Source organism: Artibeus jamaicensis, unplaced genomic scaffold (assembly GCF_021234435.1).
Source record: "Artibeus jamaicensis isolate MK-2021 breed Jamaican fruit bat unplaced genomic scaffold, CSHL_Jam_final contig_464, whole genome shotgun sequence".
Classification (NCBI taxonomy): Eukaryota; Metazoa; Chordata; class Mammalia; order Chiroptera; family Phyllostomidae; genus Artibeus; species Artibeus jamaicensis.
In genome coordinates, this window is record NW_026521842.1 from 16,618,013 (window position 1) to 16,631,839 (window position 13,827).

General features: G+C 39.5%; 1 pseudogene; it reads left to right on the top strand.

Annotated features, from left to right (window-relative positions):
• Positions 1–12,612: 12,612 nt before the first annotated feature.
• LOC119061965 (uncharacterized) lies at positions 12,613–12,730 on the top strand (annotated as a pseudogene).
• The last annotated feature ends 1,097 nt before the right edge of the window (positions 12,731–13,827 follow it).

Here is a 13,827-nt window from a genome sequence, read left to right on the forward strand (position 1 = left end):
TCCAGAAAGTGACAAAAAGCTGGGGACTCAGGGACCTACCTGAGGCTGTTGACTGAACATTTACAGTTGTCAAAAAGCAGATAATCAGTTCTCAGAGTTTAAGGCCCAGGAAGGCCATTGGCAAATATAAATCACAGATGGATGAAATTTTCAAGTCTGATTCATTGTCTGATAATGAAACGCAGAAGCGAACCAGTGCAGAGGTATGGACCAAAAATAATTGGATCTACAGGGATATGGTGGGGAAAGAGCTCTGGAAAGGTCGGAGAGCCTGCTATCTGTTCCTAGTTCTTCATGAGCCTTAGTTTCTTCATCTTAAAAATGGGATGCTAAAGATTACTGCATGAATAAAATATGCTGATGTCCAGACAAAGCATTCTGAAAACTTGAAAACTTTCTAGAACTATAAGGTGTTATTATCATTGTTACCACTATTATAATATTAAAGTCAATTGTACACCCAAGACTGAGTTATCTTCTTTGTTTTTAACTATGTATTAATGTGGTGTGTTGGAAATCATGGCCACAGCTGGCATCAAAATTCCTCTGAGAGAGGGAATCATCTTTTTAAAGAAAATATCCTTGTTAAGGTGCTAGGGGAAGGTGAGACCTTAAGGGCATGAGTCAGAAGGAAATAAAGTAGGTAACTAAACTGAAAGGCATTCAGAAAGGCAGGAATTTAGGAGAGGGAGAGCAAATGAGGAAAGAGGAAAGGAGGAAGAGGGAAGAAAATCTTGCAAAAAGGTAGAAAGTTGGAACTCATGTTGAAAAGGGGACAAATGGTGATATATGATCTTGTCCTACTGAAACTTCCACACAGGACACACACACACATATCCTTTCTGTGAGTGGTCTGTCTGAAGGAATTTAAGGAAGATGGCTGCATTCCTCAGCTGTATTGCACATCACAGACAACAGAAGGGCATCAAGACAATGTCAAAGGTTAACTGATTCAGCAGAAACAGAAACATAGGGGTCAGAAGTAACCACAAGGATGCTTAAGTCCTTTGAAAATCTGCACAAGCATTGTAAAAGATATTATACTTTATTTAGAGGGGTTGAGGGCTTATCCATCTCATGTAGAGGTGTTAGGACACTAAAACCCTGTCTGATGTCTTCTGAGTTACAGATGGTCTGCTAATACTAAGTAATCAAAAACGCACTCCTGGAATACTGTGGCAAACTATCTCTATGTCCAATGGCTCTCAAAGGAAGCTGCTCCACACTCCAAACATCTTCAAAGCTTCCCCTAAATCTATGTGTCTCTTTAAAATTTGTAGTAGAGTACAGAAGCACGACCATCTCTAAACCTGTGGTGGATGCTGTGCCTCTCTAGTGACTAGTGACACCCACCAGGAGAGGCAGATGCTCCTCTTTTCTTACAGGAATCTTGGATCTGCACCTACCACCCAAGCAGCCTTGAGAGACATATCTCCTCTCTGACCCTCTGTATCTAAAAATGGCGATGATTAATAGTCACTTCAGGGGGCTTAAATAATGAATATATGATATACAAGTAATATCTATAAAAGTTGTTGAAAATAGTAAAATACTACGTAAGAATAAAATGATTTCCATCTTATTTACAAGCACATAGATGAATTCCCAAGGAGCCTATAGAACAAACATTGAGCACTTAATGATGTGACTGTAAAGCATCTAGGTACAGAGCTGGAATTGGGGCAGATTTCTTTGACCTTCCCTCTGGGGCAGCATTCTCATTCATAAAGGTGGAGAAGTGCTCATTTAGCTCAGGAAGTTGATACCCAGGCTCTTTACATACCTGTTGTTCCCATGCATCCCCTTTGAGACAGTTAAGACTTCACATAGAACCTCCACGGAGAGGAAACAGCCTCCTCCCTTCCTCTCAGGAAGAAAAGAGATGCAGGAAAGCAACTCAATTTGGGCTACAGTTCTCCCTTGAAACCTCCCTAGCAGATTTAGAAATACGGAAGGATAAAGCCCAAAGGCCATCTTCTGTCTCTGGGTTGTGACAGAAGCTAAAGTGTGAAGAATGTGGGAGAAGAAAAGAATTTCATTCTCCTTATTAAAGAACTTAAATGACACAGCATGGATTTTTGCCCTTCATTACCAAACAATCGCAATAGTACTAATAACAACCACAACTTAGTGTGGAAATCAGCAGCAGGATGACTACTACTGTCTGATAAGTCACACGAGTGTATTTATTAGGGGCTGCAATTTGTGATGCAAGTGAGCTTCTTGTTGGCTTATAAATTATTATTGTTTATGGTCTGCTTTTTTCTAAAGCCGACCCTGTTCTGAAGCCCATCCACAAATTCTACTCAAGCCACATAAAGTCAAAGTAATGAAATGTCAGGGCTCCTCCAGGACTGCAGCCCCTGGTGCTCTCTCAGCTGGCTGCACATCTCACATAACCACAACCATGTCAGCCTCTAAGCTGCCCGCCTCCAGCTACCCCCAGGTACCTGATCGGGAATCAGGCAGCATCTTCTAGGCTGAAGTCTGTGCTATATCTACAGCCAAAGGAGAACAATTGCCCATCCTCCCTTGGGACAGCAGGCCACAGGGAAGGGATACTCCATTTTCTGAAGATGATTTCTGACACACTGACTGCATAAACGGCCAATCAGGTAGCATCTCATTCTTCGGCCACTTGCCAGCCCTGGCAGTTACACACTCAGAGCTGCTCCCCTCAGAGTGCAATAACTACAATCTCCTAATAATGAACAAAACCAACATCGGTGACACTGCCTGAAAATGAATGTTACCACTTAGATTCTAATAAAAGAGAAGTTGGAACAAGCTGTACCAGGTGCCTTTTATTTGTACTTATATTCAATTATATAGCATATGTTTTAGTGGAATTCTTAAAAAGGGATTTATTTATTTTCAGTCAGCTGCATCTTTTATCCTGACTGGTAAAACAAAATCTTAATCACTTGCTGAGGCCCTTGCCACTGGTACCTTAACAATTCAAATCAGTTCAATATCATTCTACAAATATTTATTCAGCCCTTAGTGTAGGGAATGACCAATACATATTTTCTGAATGAGTAAACAAAATGACATAACTCATTAGCTTGGAGGCAGGATAAAGCAAGTTTATGTGAGTATGGCAATAAACACTGGTCCCCCAAAAGAGTTGGTCTTCAATTGTTACTATTTACAACAACAACAAAAAAACAACCTATTCCTAAAACTAACCACATCAACTAGAGGGGATATAAGACATAAGACAGTGGAGAAAAGACTTGATCAGAATATCAGGGCACATGATTTTCAGTTTTGATACTGCTGCTAATGATCACATTAATTTAGTGCACATTACTTCATTTCTCCATGTTTCCATCTCCAAAGCTGTAAAATAGATGTAGAAGTCCAGATTGTCTTCTTACTCTAAACTGTGGCTCTGAATTAGCTTGAAGAGTTCTAGAGGTAGTCAGTACCCCATTGATAAGCTGATACACATATGAATGTTTCTAAACAGTCCTGGTTTTTTTTTACCAGAATCCACATGTAATTCCTGTCATTGTTGTATCTGTGGTTGTCATAAATCAACAAAGAATGTTAGTGTACATCAATGTACTCTGAGATATGACCATGTCCAGTTTATTTTTCTCTGCCACAATTTGCTTGCCTGAAGTTTCTTATAGCTCTAATGTTGTGGCTAACTCTAATAGCTTAACTCACAAGGACAAGGAAAACATGTATGAAAATATGCACATTCACAGCTAGCCTCATCATTAAAGAAACAGCTCACTTAAAAGCCTGTGTTCTTCTGAAGTCATCCTTATTTATGAAGGATAGTACATTAGTCCTATCAAGGGGAACAAATGACTCAGTTACCGTGGTGACATGTTGAACTCCTCAAAGTCCAGGACAATGGAAACTATGCCCTAACAATATGTTAGATGCAAAATAAATGGTATATTTTAATTAAATTGATTTTGTATAAAATCCAGCTCCCAGGATGAAGTACCAAAGTTTCAGAGGTATTAGGCAGTCCTGATGACCTGTTCAGAGAAAAGGGCCAAAGAGGAACAAAGCAAAGGTAATCAGAGATGTAATTCCACAGGGAAGGAGTTAGTCAGTGTGCCCCACACCAAACTGGATATTTTGCTATGGATGTTTCCAGAATGAGAAATGGTCTTGAGATGTTAGGAAATGCTGAATTATCGTTTAATGACTACTGCTTTCAACAGTCTCACTTTGTGGTTCAAAGAATCCCACACATTTTCTAGTAGAGGTAACCCGGGCATTAATAAGAGAACACAAGATCTGTGACCAGCAGATGAACCTACACTAAAATGAGGGAGAAGAGTGAAGAGGAAAAGGGCTAATGCAGGTGGCTCTTTGTCTGAAGTTCATCATAGCACAAGACCCTGAAATGTTACACTGCAGTCACAAATGAACATTTGACTCTGCACCAAAGACTCTAGCTTATGAGGCTCACATTTTTCTTGAATTTATCAGGTGACATTGTTTAATAAAATTATATAGTTTTTAGGTATACAATTCTATAATACATCATCTTGTATTGTGTGTTCACCACCCCAAGTCAAGTCTCCTTCCCAGGCTCACAATTTTGATGAACACCACATCCAAAAGATTGAAGAGGGATGCTTTCTAAGCAAGACAAAAAAAATTTAAAAAACACCTGAAACCATAAAAATAAGCAGATATGAATATCTTCAATGTGATGTCTTATATTCTTATAATATGTGACCAGCAAAGTTATTACTTCTAATACACAAAGAGCTCCTTCTAATCAATAAGAAAAAGAAAACTCAACAGAAAAACAGGCAAAATGTGAACATGAATTTATAGAATGGGAAATGCAAATAAATGTCCAATAAATATATAAAAGATACTAATCCTAGGGACAGTCAGGTAAACGTAATTAAAACAATGAGATACCTTTATTGCCTTTGTTGACAAAACTTCAAAATATTGATGACATCTGGGGCTGGGTATGGCGTGAGGGACAAAAGCACTCCCATATGTTTATTTCTAAAAGGAATATGACTTGCTAAACTTGGGGGAGGTAATCAATCATACCGATTAAAGATTAAAATGCATTTACCCTTTGACATAATAATTACATTTATCAGAATCCACTGAACAGAAATAAAAGCACCAATATATAAGAAAATATGTATGAGGATATTTATCTTACATTAAGTATTATAGGAAAAAATCTTGATTCACCTAAAGTCTATGAATAGGAAAATAGGTGGCTGGCTACATTGTTATACCTATTCTATATTAAATTATGAACTTACTAATAATAAGACATAGGAAGATATTCATTACACATTAGTAAGTTTTAAGACGTACATTTCAAAGTAGTATATGTAATATATATTTTTTTCTGAAAAAAAGAAAGGTGTATGTGTGTGTACAAAGATAATGGTATGGAAACATACCCATCAAATTACTAGAAAGATTAATAACAATGGATGGTAGAAATGAGGAGAAAGAATGGCATATTAGTTACTTTTTCTTTACACATATTTATATACCTCTGTATTATTCGACTTGCTACAATGAAGATGTAATAAAACAATAGCATTAAACAGAAATGCTAACACAAAAAGCTACAGCAAGTTCCAGCAGCTTTTCCAGTAAGGATCCACAGGTTTTAAGCCAACCAAGGATGACCTCATCGTCCAGCAGGGCACCTCTCACCTAACTGACACAGAGTAAATGTTGCATAAACATTCAACATGCAAAAAGATTTACCGAATGTGGTATAAACAAGGTGTAATTCCAGGGTACAAAGAAAGCTTTATCCTCAGCCCTCCCATCTCCATGCTTTAAAAAAAAACAACAGCTTAGTATCTAGAAAATTATTTGATATAATTTACAACCCTCAGAGGCCCATTAGAAGCTTCTAGCATCACAGCAAATGGGAGTCCCTTATTGAAAAATATGTGGGTCTCGTACAATGTGTAGGCCCACCTGGGAGAAATGCAGCTGCTTCTATTTCATTTAGGGGGAAAGATAGTGAATTCTTCACCTTTCTGACATACTGTAACATCACTACAAAGCCATTTTGAGTCCTTCTCAAAACTCTATGAAATCCAATATGGCCAAAACACTACATACCACACACACACTTGAGACTTTAATTTTTAAGCAAGTACACTTAATGCCAGCATATAACCTACTGCTTCTCTAACACCATGCTTGAGAAAATAGCCTGTCCTTAGCTCATCACTGGACCTGAAAAACTTTTTCATAAATTTAAATATAAATATATAGATACAATGTTTATATATCTTGTATTTGTTTATGTATCTATCTGTCCATCAAGACTGCAAGAACTGCCTCCCCTGAAAGAAGACAAGGACTAGGATTTCTTCTTTTTTGCACATTGTAAACACTCAATCACTGCATTGAATGGGTGGGTGAAAATCAGTCATTATTCATTCATTTGCCCAACAAATATATTGAGCACAATGATGTGCTATGCACTGCTTAATGGTGGGATACAGCAATGGACTAAAGAGTCAAAGTCCCTACCCTTATAGATTTTACATTGGTGGGGTAGGAGGCAGACAACAATCTGACACATGCAAAATATACTACCTGGTGATATGTGCAGACAAGTGTAGCAGAGTAAGAACTAGAGGGTGACAGGGGAACTTCTTTAGCTTTGGTGGTCATAGAAGCCTCTCTGAGCCTTCTATGGTAGCATTTGATGAGAAACTTGAACAAAATGAGGGAGTGTGTCAACAATTTATATTCTGGAACAGAATACACCAGGCAGAGGGAACATCAAGTGAAAGGCTGAGACAGGAACATAATCAGCAAGTTTTAAGAAAAGCAACACAGCCCTTGTGACACAGCACAGTGAGAGAAAAAGAGTCAGAGAGTCAGAGTCAGAGAGGCAAGGACAGGCCCCAAAAGGTCCTGTGGTCACAGCTTTAGTTGAGCTGTATACAGTGAGAGGTTTGGAGGAAAATGTAGAAAAGCAGATTGGCCTTTGTGCAGGTACAAAGCCAGGTTTTCACAAGAAAGGCAAGCTAAGGGGCAGGCTAGTTCTCAGCCTATCACCGAGGTAGGTGGGGTAGGGAGGGAATACATAAAAAGGGACACAGTATGGCATCCTGCTGTAAGGTCTCAATGACTCACCCTGATACTCAGAGCTCACTGACCCTTGCTTCCTCATTATTTACCCCTTTTCATCGTTATCGTGACAACCTTCATGTAAAATGTTACCCCTTTTAAAAATTGTTGAAAGATGCTACTTTTGGAAAATGAGGCCAAGGAAAGCAATTACTTCCAGTCAGCCTCCCCCACTCACTCCCCAGCTTTGGCACTGCCCTGACCCTTTGTTAGGGCTGTATTGGCTCTGGACTAAAAGGAATCCATCATCCTGTCAGCAGATTCAAGCCTCGCCTGAGTGAATGGCAGTGCTCCATCCCATTCCCTCCACCATGTGATGGGCAAGGAGGATGGAGAAGCCCTGAGATTCTACCCTGGGAGGGAATTCAACATAAGCAAAGTAACTAATAGAAAGTAGGATGTGAAAAATATGTTTTAAATGGGTACAAATAAACACTGGATTCAGAAAAGAAAGTGGTCACATTTATTTGGCACCTCCACATGAGGAAGCAGGGCCTGCTGGCATTTGGGATGTGGGTACCTATATTATCACAGAAGTTGCCTCAAAAGCTGAGTGTATGCATATATGACCTTCCTTTACCATACAAACCTGTCCTGCCCACACGCAACACAAGTTCACCTGACCACTGACACCCTTTGACTGATTTTTCCCTCCCTCTCTCCTTTTCTCTCCTTAGCTCAAGAGAATACAGATCCATTGACATACAAATTTAAGGGAAAAACAGATATTTGTTTTGGAAATATTTGTAACCATCAAGCTAAATGCGCTAATATAATGTGTTAAAAATTATCTATTTTCTCAAGTAAAACACTTCACCCACCCACTCAGGATTCTAACATCTCATTTTGTTTCCAACATACCTTTCAAACAGGTGTTATGCCAGGCCCTGTGCTAACATGTTTTATTTCATTGAATTGTCCCAACATCCTTATGCGCTTGGTACTATTCCTATCACCATTTTATATTCAAGAACTATAACTTGCTCCATATCACATACCAAGTAATGGAAGATCCAGGGTTCAAAGCCATGTTTTAATGCCCACAGTTAGGGGATCACCATCAACCACCCTATCTCTCATTATTAACTTTCTACTAGGATCAGGGAAGGGGAAGGAAGGGAAGTGCACATTTAAAACAGTCCAGTTTCCTTCTTGAAAAGACTCCATGATAGAGACTTTGGAAGAAGGGGGAAAATAGTTAAAACTATATTTCTGGGTTATGAGTACATTTTCATTATCAGAATAAAACCACTTCTCCTTTGGTCAAATAATTAATAAATAAATGCTGTATAGAAACCTGTTGAGTTTAATTCATCTCATTTTAGTAGAGAAAATAATGGCAAGTGGCTAAGATTTATGTTTTATTGCTACTATTAGTGAATAGTTTTATATATCAGAAAGAAGTTGGACATGCTAAGAAACCAATCTTTAACCTTTTACAAGTAAGGACTTATCTCTTACACTATAGGGCTTTACAACTTACGGGCATTCAATAAATGTCAGTTCAATGGGACTGAACTGAATCAACTCGAAGGCAGTGTACCTGAATGAAAGTAGCATGGGTAAGAGATTTAAGAAGAGCTTGAAGCAGATGGCCTTGGTTGTATGATATGCAACCATTTACACATTGTTTTAGAGAGAAGTGAGAAAAAGTACTGACTTGAGTCTCTAGAAAGTCAGAAAAACAGCTTAGAGGGGAAAGAAGAATTAAGACCTGAAAAGGAATATTTAGTGCTCAGAGTATACAGCCTATAATGGCAGTAAGGCAGCCTTCTAAGCAGCCTTAGAGAAGAATGTGCTGGAAAAGCATTTCCAAAAACAATATACAAATGGCCAATAGGTACATGAAAAGATTTTCAACATCACCAATCATCATAGAAGTGTAAATCAAAACCACACTGAGATATCACCTTATACTACTTAGAATGGCTGTTATCAAAAAGACAAGAGATAGCAAGCTGGCAAGGATGTGGAGAAAAGGGAACCCTCATGCACTATTGGTGAGCATGTAAATGGGCACAGGCACTATGAAAAATAGTATGAATGTTCCTCAAAAAATTAAAAATTGAACCACCATATCACCCAGCAATTTCAGTTCTGGGTACTATCAAAAGGAAATGAAATCGGAATCTGAAAGTGGTACCTGCACACTTCTGTTCATTGCAGCATTATTCATAATAGCCAAGATATAGAAACAACCTAAGTGTTCATTAGTGGATGAATGAATAAAGAATATGTGGTAAATATACACAATGAAATACTATTCAGCCATAAAAAAGAATAAAATCTGGCCATTTGTGACAACAATGGCATCAGGCTAAGTGAAATAAGTCAGAAAAAGACAAACACCATATGATCTCACTTACATGTGGATTCTTAAAAAGAAAAACCAAACTCATAGATAAAGAGAACAGATTGGTAGTTGCCAGAGGCAGTGGTGGAAGATAGTCAAAATGGATTGAAGATGTAAAATAATTTTTAAAAAAGAAAGAAAAAACTGCTGAAAAAGGGAGCTGGACTTGAGGACATATATCGATTAAATTAAAAAGTCATAGCATTCATGCTGTTGCAAAGGGTAGGAGCTCCTTCTTTCTTTCTGCTGCATAGAATTCCATTGTGTAAATGTACCATACTTTTTTGATCCATTCATTTACTGATGGGCACCTAGATTGCTTTCAACTCTTGGCTATTATAAATTGTGTTGCTATGAACATTGGGGTGCATAGGTTCTTTTGAGTTGGTGTTTCAGGGTTCTTAGGATATAATCCTAGCAGTGGAATTGCTAGATCAAAAGGCAGATCCATTTTTAGTTTTCTGAGAAAGCATTATACTGAGTGAAATAAGCCAGTGAAATAAGGCAGTGAAAGACAAATACCATATGATCTCACCTTTAATAGGAACCCAAACAACAAAATAAACAAGCAAGCAAAATATAACCAAAGACACTGAAATAGAGAACAGACTAACAGGAACCAGAGGGGAGAGGGGAGGTAATTTCAGAGAAAAAGGGGAAGAAGGGTTTACAAGAACAAGTATAAAGGACACATGGACAAAAACTAAGGGGGGTGGAAATGGGTGGGAGGTGGGGAGCACTGGTGGGGTGAGCTAGGATGGGATTAAAAGACAGAAAACTGTACTTGGACAACAATTAATATAAATAAATTTAAAAATAAAATAAATAAGTGCATTTTAGAATAAAATTTAAACAAATTATTACGGGCGACCATACTTCAAACCTTTGGGTCCGTATAATAACGAACGGGCTTGGAGCTGATAATTGGGGAATGTTGAGAGAGAGAGAGAGGAAGAAAGAGAAACATCAACATGAAAGAGAAACATCGATTGGCTGCCTTCTTGTACGCACACTAATAAGGAATTGAACCTGCAACCTGGGTTCACAGAAAATTATGCCTCAGCAATGGATGTACCTGGAGCCCTTGCAGATATTGATTTACATGATGATATTTGGCACATCTGAGCTGGTAAGATTTGTTTGAGATTCTGGTGAGTTGGTGCTGTGATGGATTAAGACATTTGGAGGAGACTTCTGGCCAAGATGAAGGTGTAGGTGGAAACACTGTGCCTCCTCGCACAACCAAGTTTAAAGACAACAAAGTTTTAGTAACAAAAACACAGAAAATTGAACTGTACAGAAGTCCAACAATAACAAACCATTCAGCCAGACCAGTAAGAGGGGCAGAGTCAGCAGTGGAGAGGGGTTGAGCAGGAAAGATTGGTGGACCGACCCAGGAGCGCAGGCAGCAGTTGGCAAATACCAGGCACGGGGTGGCAACGGGCGGACCCAGTGAGGGCACAAGGCAGCTGGATGACGGTAGTCACGCATTCGAGCACAGATAAACCAAGCGAAGGAGTGAACAGTGAGACAGGCCTCTCAGGCTAGGGCCCCAGCAACAGAAATTAGAGCCTGAAAGGACCAACTGGAAAGATTTTTGGGGTCGAGGTGCCAGGAGAGTTCATTGCAGAGACCCACAGGGTTGTGGAGGGTACACAAGCCCACACTCCTGGGAACCAGTACCAGAAGAGCCCAATTTTCTATGGGAAGTGGCAGAGGGGACAGAAATCTGACTGAGAGCAGAACAAACACCACTGCCCCTCTCTGACCCTGCCCCCACATACAGCGTCACTAACCAACTGGGTCGCCCCACCCTGGTGAACACCTAAGACTCTGCCCCTCATACTTAACAGGTATGAACAGACCAAAACATTATGGCTCAAGAACAGCTCAAAGCCCCAGAGCCAATAATTCTAAGTGACCAAGAGATAGCCAAACTTTCAGATGCACAATTCAAAACACTGGTGATCAGAGTGCTCACAGAACTAGTTATTTTAGTCACAAATTAGAGGAACATATGAAGGCTAAACTAATTGAAATGAAGGGAAATGCACAAGAAACCAATAGTGATGGAAAGGAAACTGGGACTCAAATCAAGGGAGTGGACCAGAAAGAAGAAAAAAATGATCAAACAGAAAAGAATGAAGAAACAAGAATTCAAAAAAATGAAGAGAGGCTTAGGAACCTCCAAAACATCTTTAAACGTTCCAACATCTGAATTATAGGGGTACCAGAAGGGGAAGAGGAACAGCCACAAGTGGAAAACTTATTTGAACAAATAATAAAGGAGAATTTCCCCATTCTGGCAAAGGAAATAGACTTCCAGGAAATCCAAGAAGCTCAGAGAGTTCCAAAAAAGTTGGACCCAAGAAGGAACACACCAAGGCACATCATCATTACATTAGCCAAGATTAAAATGAAGGAGAGAATCCTAGAAGCAGCAACAGATAAGGGGACAGTCACCTACAAAGGAGTTCCCATCAGACTGTCAGCTGATTTCTCAAAAGAGACCTTACAGGCAAGAAGGGGCTGGAAAGAAGTATTCCAAGTCATTAAATCCAAAGACCCACATCCAAGATTGCTCTATCCAGCAAAGCTTTCATTTAGAATGGAAGGGCAGATAAAGCACTTCTCAGATAAGGTCAAGTTCAAGGAGTTCATCATCACCAAGCCCTTATTATATGAAATGTTAAAGGGACTTATCTAAGAAAAAGAAGATAAAAATATGAACAGTGGAAGGACAGCAAACTCACAGTTATTAACAATCACACCTAAAACAAAATCAAACTAAGAGGACAGCTAGATCAGGAGTGGAACCATAGAAATGGAGATCATGTGCAGGGTTAGCAACAGAGGAGTGGGAGGAGAAAGGGGGAGAAGGTACAGAGAATAAGTAGCATAGACAGTAGGTAGAAAATAGGGGGGAGGGCAAGAATAGCATGGGAAATATAGGATCTAAAGAACTTGTGACACATGGACATAAACAAAAGGGGGGAGTGGTGGGGGGGTGGAGCGGTGCAGGGTGGAGGGGAATGAAGGGGGAAATAGGACAACTGTAATGACATAATCAATAAAATATATTTAAAAAAACAAATTATTACATAAGCGTGGGAGAATTCATACAAAATTAATACAATTAAAAACACCTTTTATTTTAAAAAATTCATAGCATCTCCAACTGAATGCGAGAGCAACCTGGAAAGGCTTTGACAGCTCAGGGCAGCATAATACCTACAGGTGCCACTCGCCTTTCCTATAATATCTCAGGGGAAAAAAAGCCATAGCAAACTACCATTTTGAGAAACAGAATTTATAGGTCTTGATTAATGACAGAGCACTGGATAGTTTTTGTTCTATAAGAATTTTTATTTGGATTTGTTTTTTATTATTATTTTTAAAATGTCTTTTTAAGCAATACATGTGACATTCCCTAAGGACTAGAGGGTTGATGAAAAGATGGGAGGAGGAACCACACAGCAGATTCTTGCTCCCCTCACCTGTCTGAATAGGATTGACCCTACCACAATCCCAAGGTGCAGGTAGAGCTTCAGGAGAAATTACAAGGCCTCTTTAAGGCTTTTCCTGAGGCTGAAACCTCTTTTCAGTGACAAGCATCATCAAAATAATCATGCAGGTCAGCTGTATAGGGCAGATGCAGTGTGCAGTGCTGCAGCAATCTCCCTGGCATGGCAATGAAAATGCGCCTGACCCTGGGAAGTGCCACCACAGGGAAGCCTGCCCCTTCTTCAAGGGGGAAGAGGCATCCTGGCCTGCAGTGTCACTGAAGGCCTGAGTCCTCTTACCTACGGGCCCATTATCCACGAAATTGTTCTAAAAACCAGTCTCCAGTTGTCACAGATTTGTGAACTTCGCTCTCCACAGCTCTGTTTCATGGTGCTTCTTCTCACTGAACCAACTTCATCATTTAAATTATTAACAGTGGATGTGCATTTACTGGGGAGTAGGTAGAATATGGGATCTTGAAAGATGGAAGAAGAGTGGGAGTGCAGTTTCACCTCTCATGTGAATCCCCTTTGCACCCTCAGATTTGTGAGCTAAATGTGCACAGGAGCAATGAAGGGGATTTTTAAAGTGAGTTTCTCTTCTAGTTCTGGTCATTAAAACATGTATATATCTCCATTAACTAACCAGAACTTGCCAATAGTCTTCAGAAATCATTAGACCATCAAAACCCTACTTATTCTAGAGAAAATGGCAGCCCTGCCCAAATTTCCCTGCTGTCATCTGCTGCCCCTCTTACCTATACTGACTTTGTGTTACTTTGCTCATAGCACAGCAAGAGAATAAAAGAATTTTCTTGCAGCCCACCTACTGCAATGTCTGCCTCCTCTTCTCTT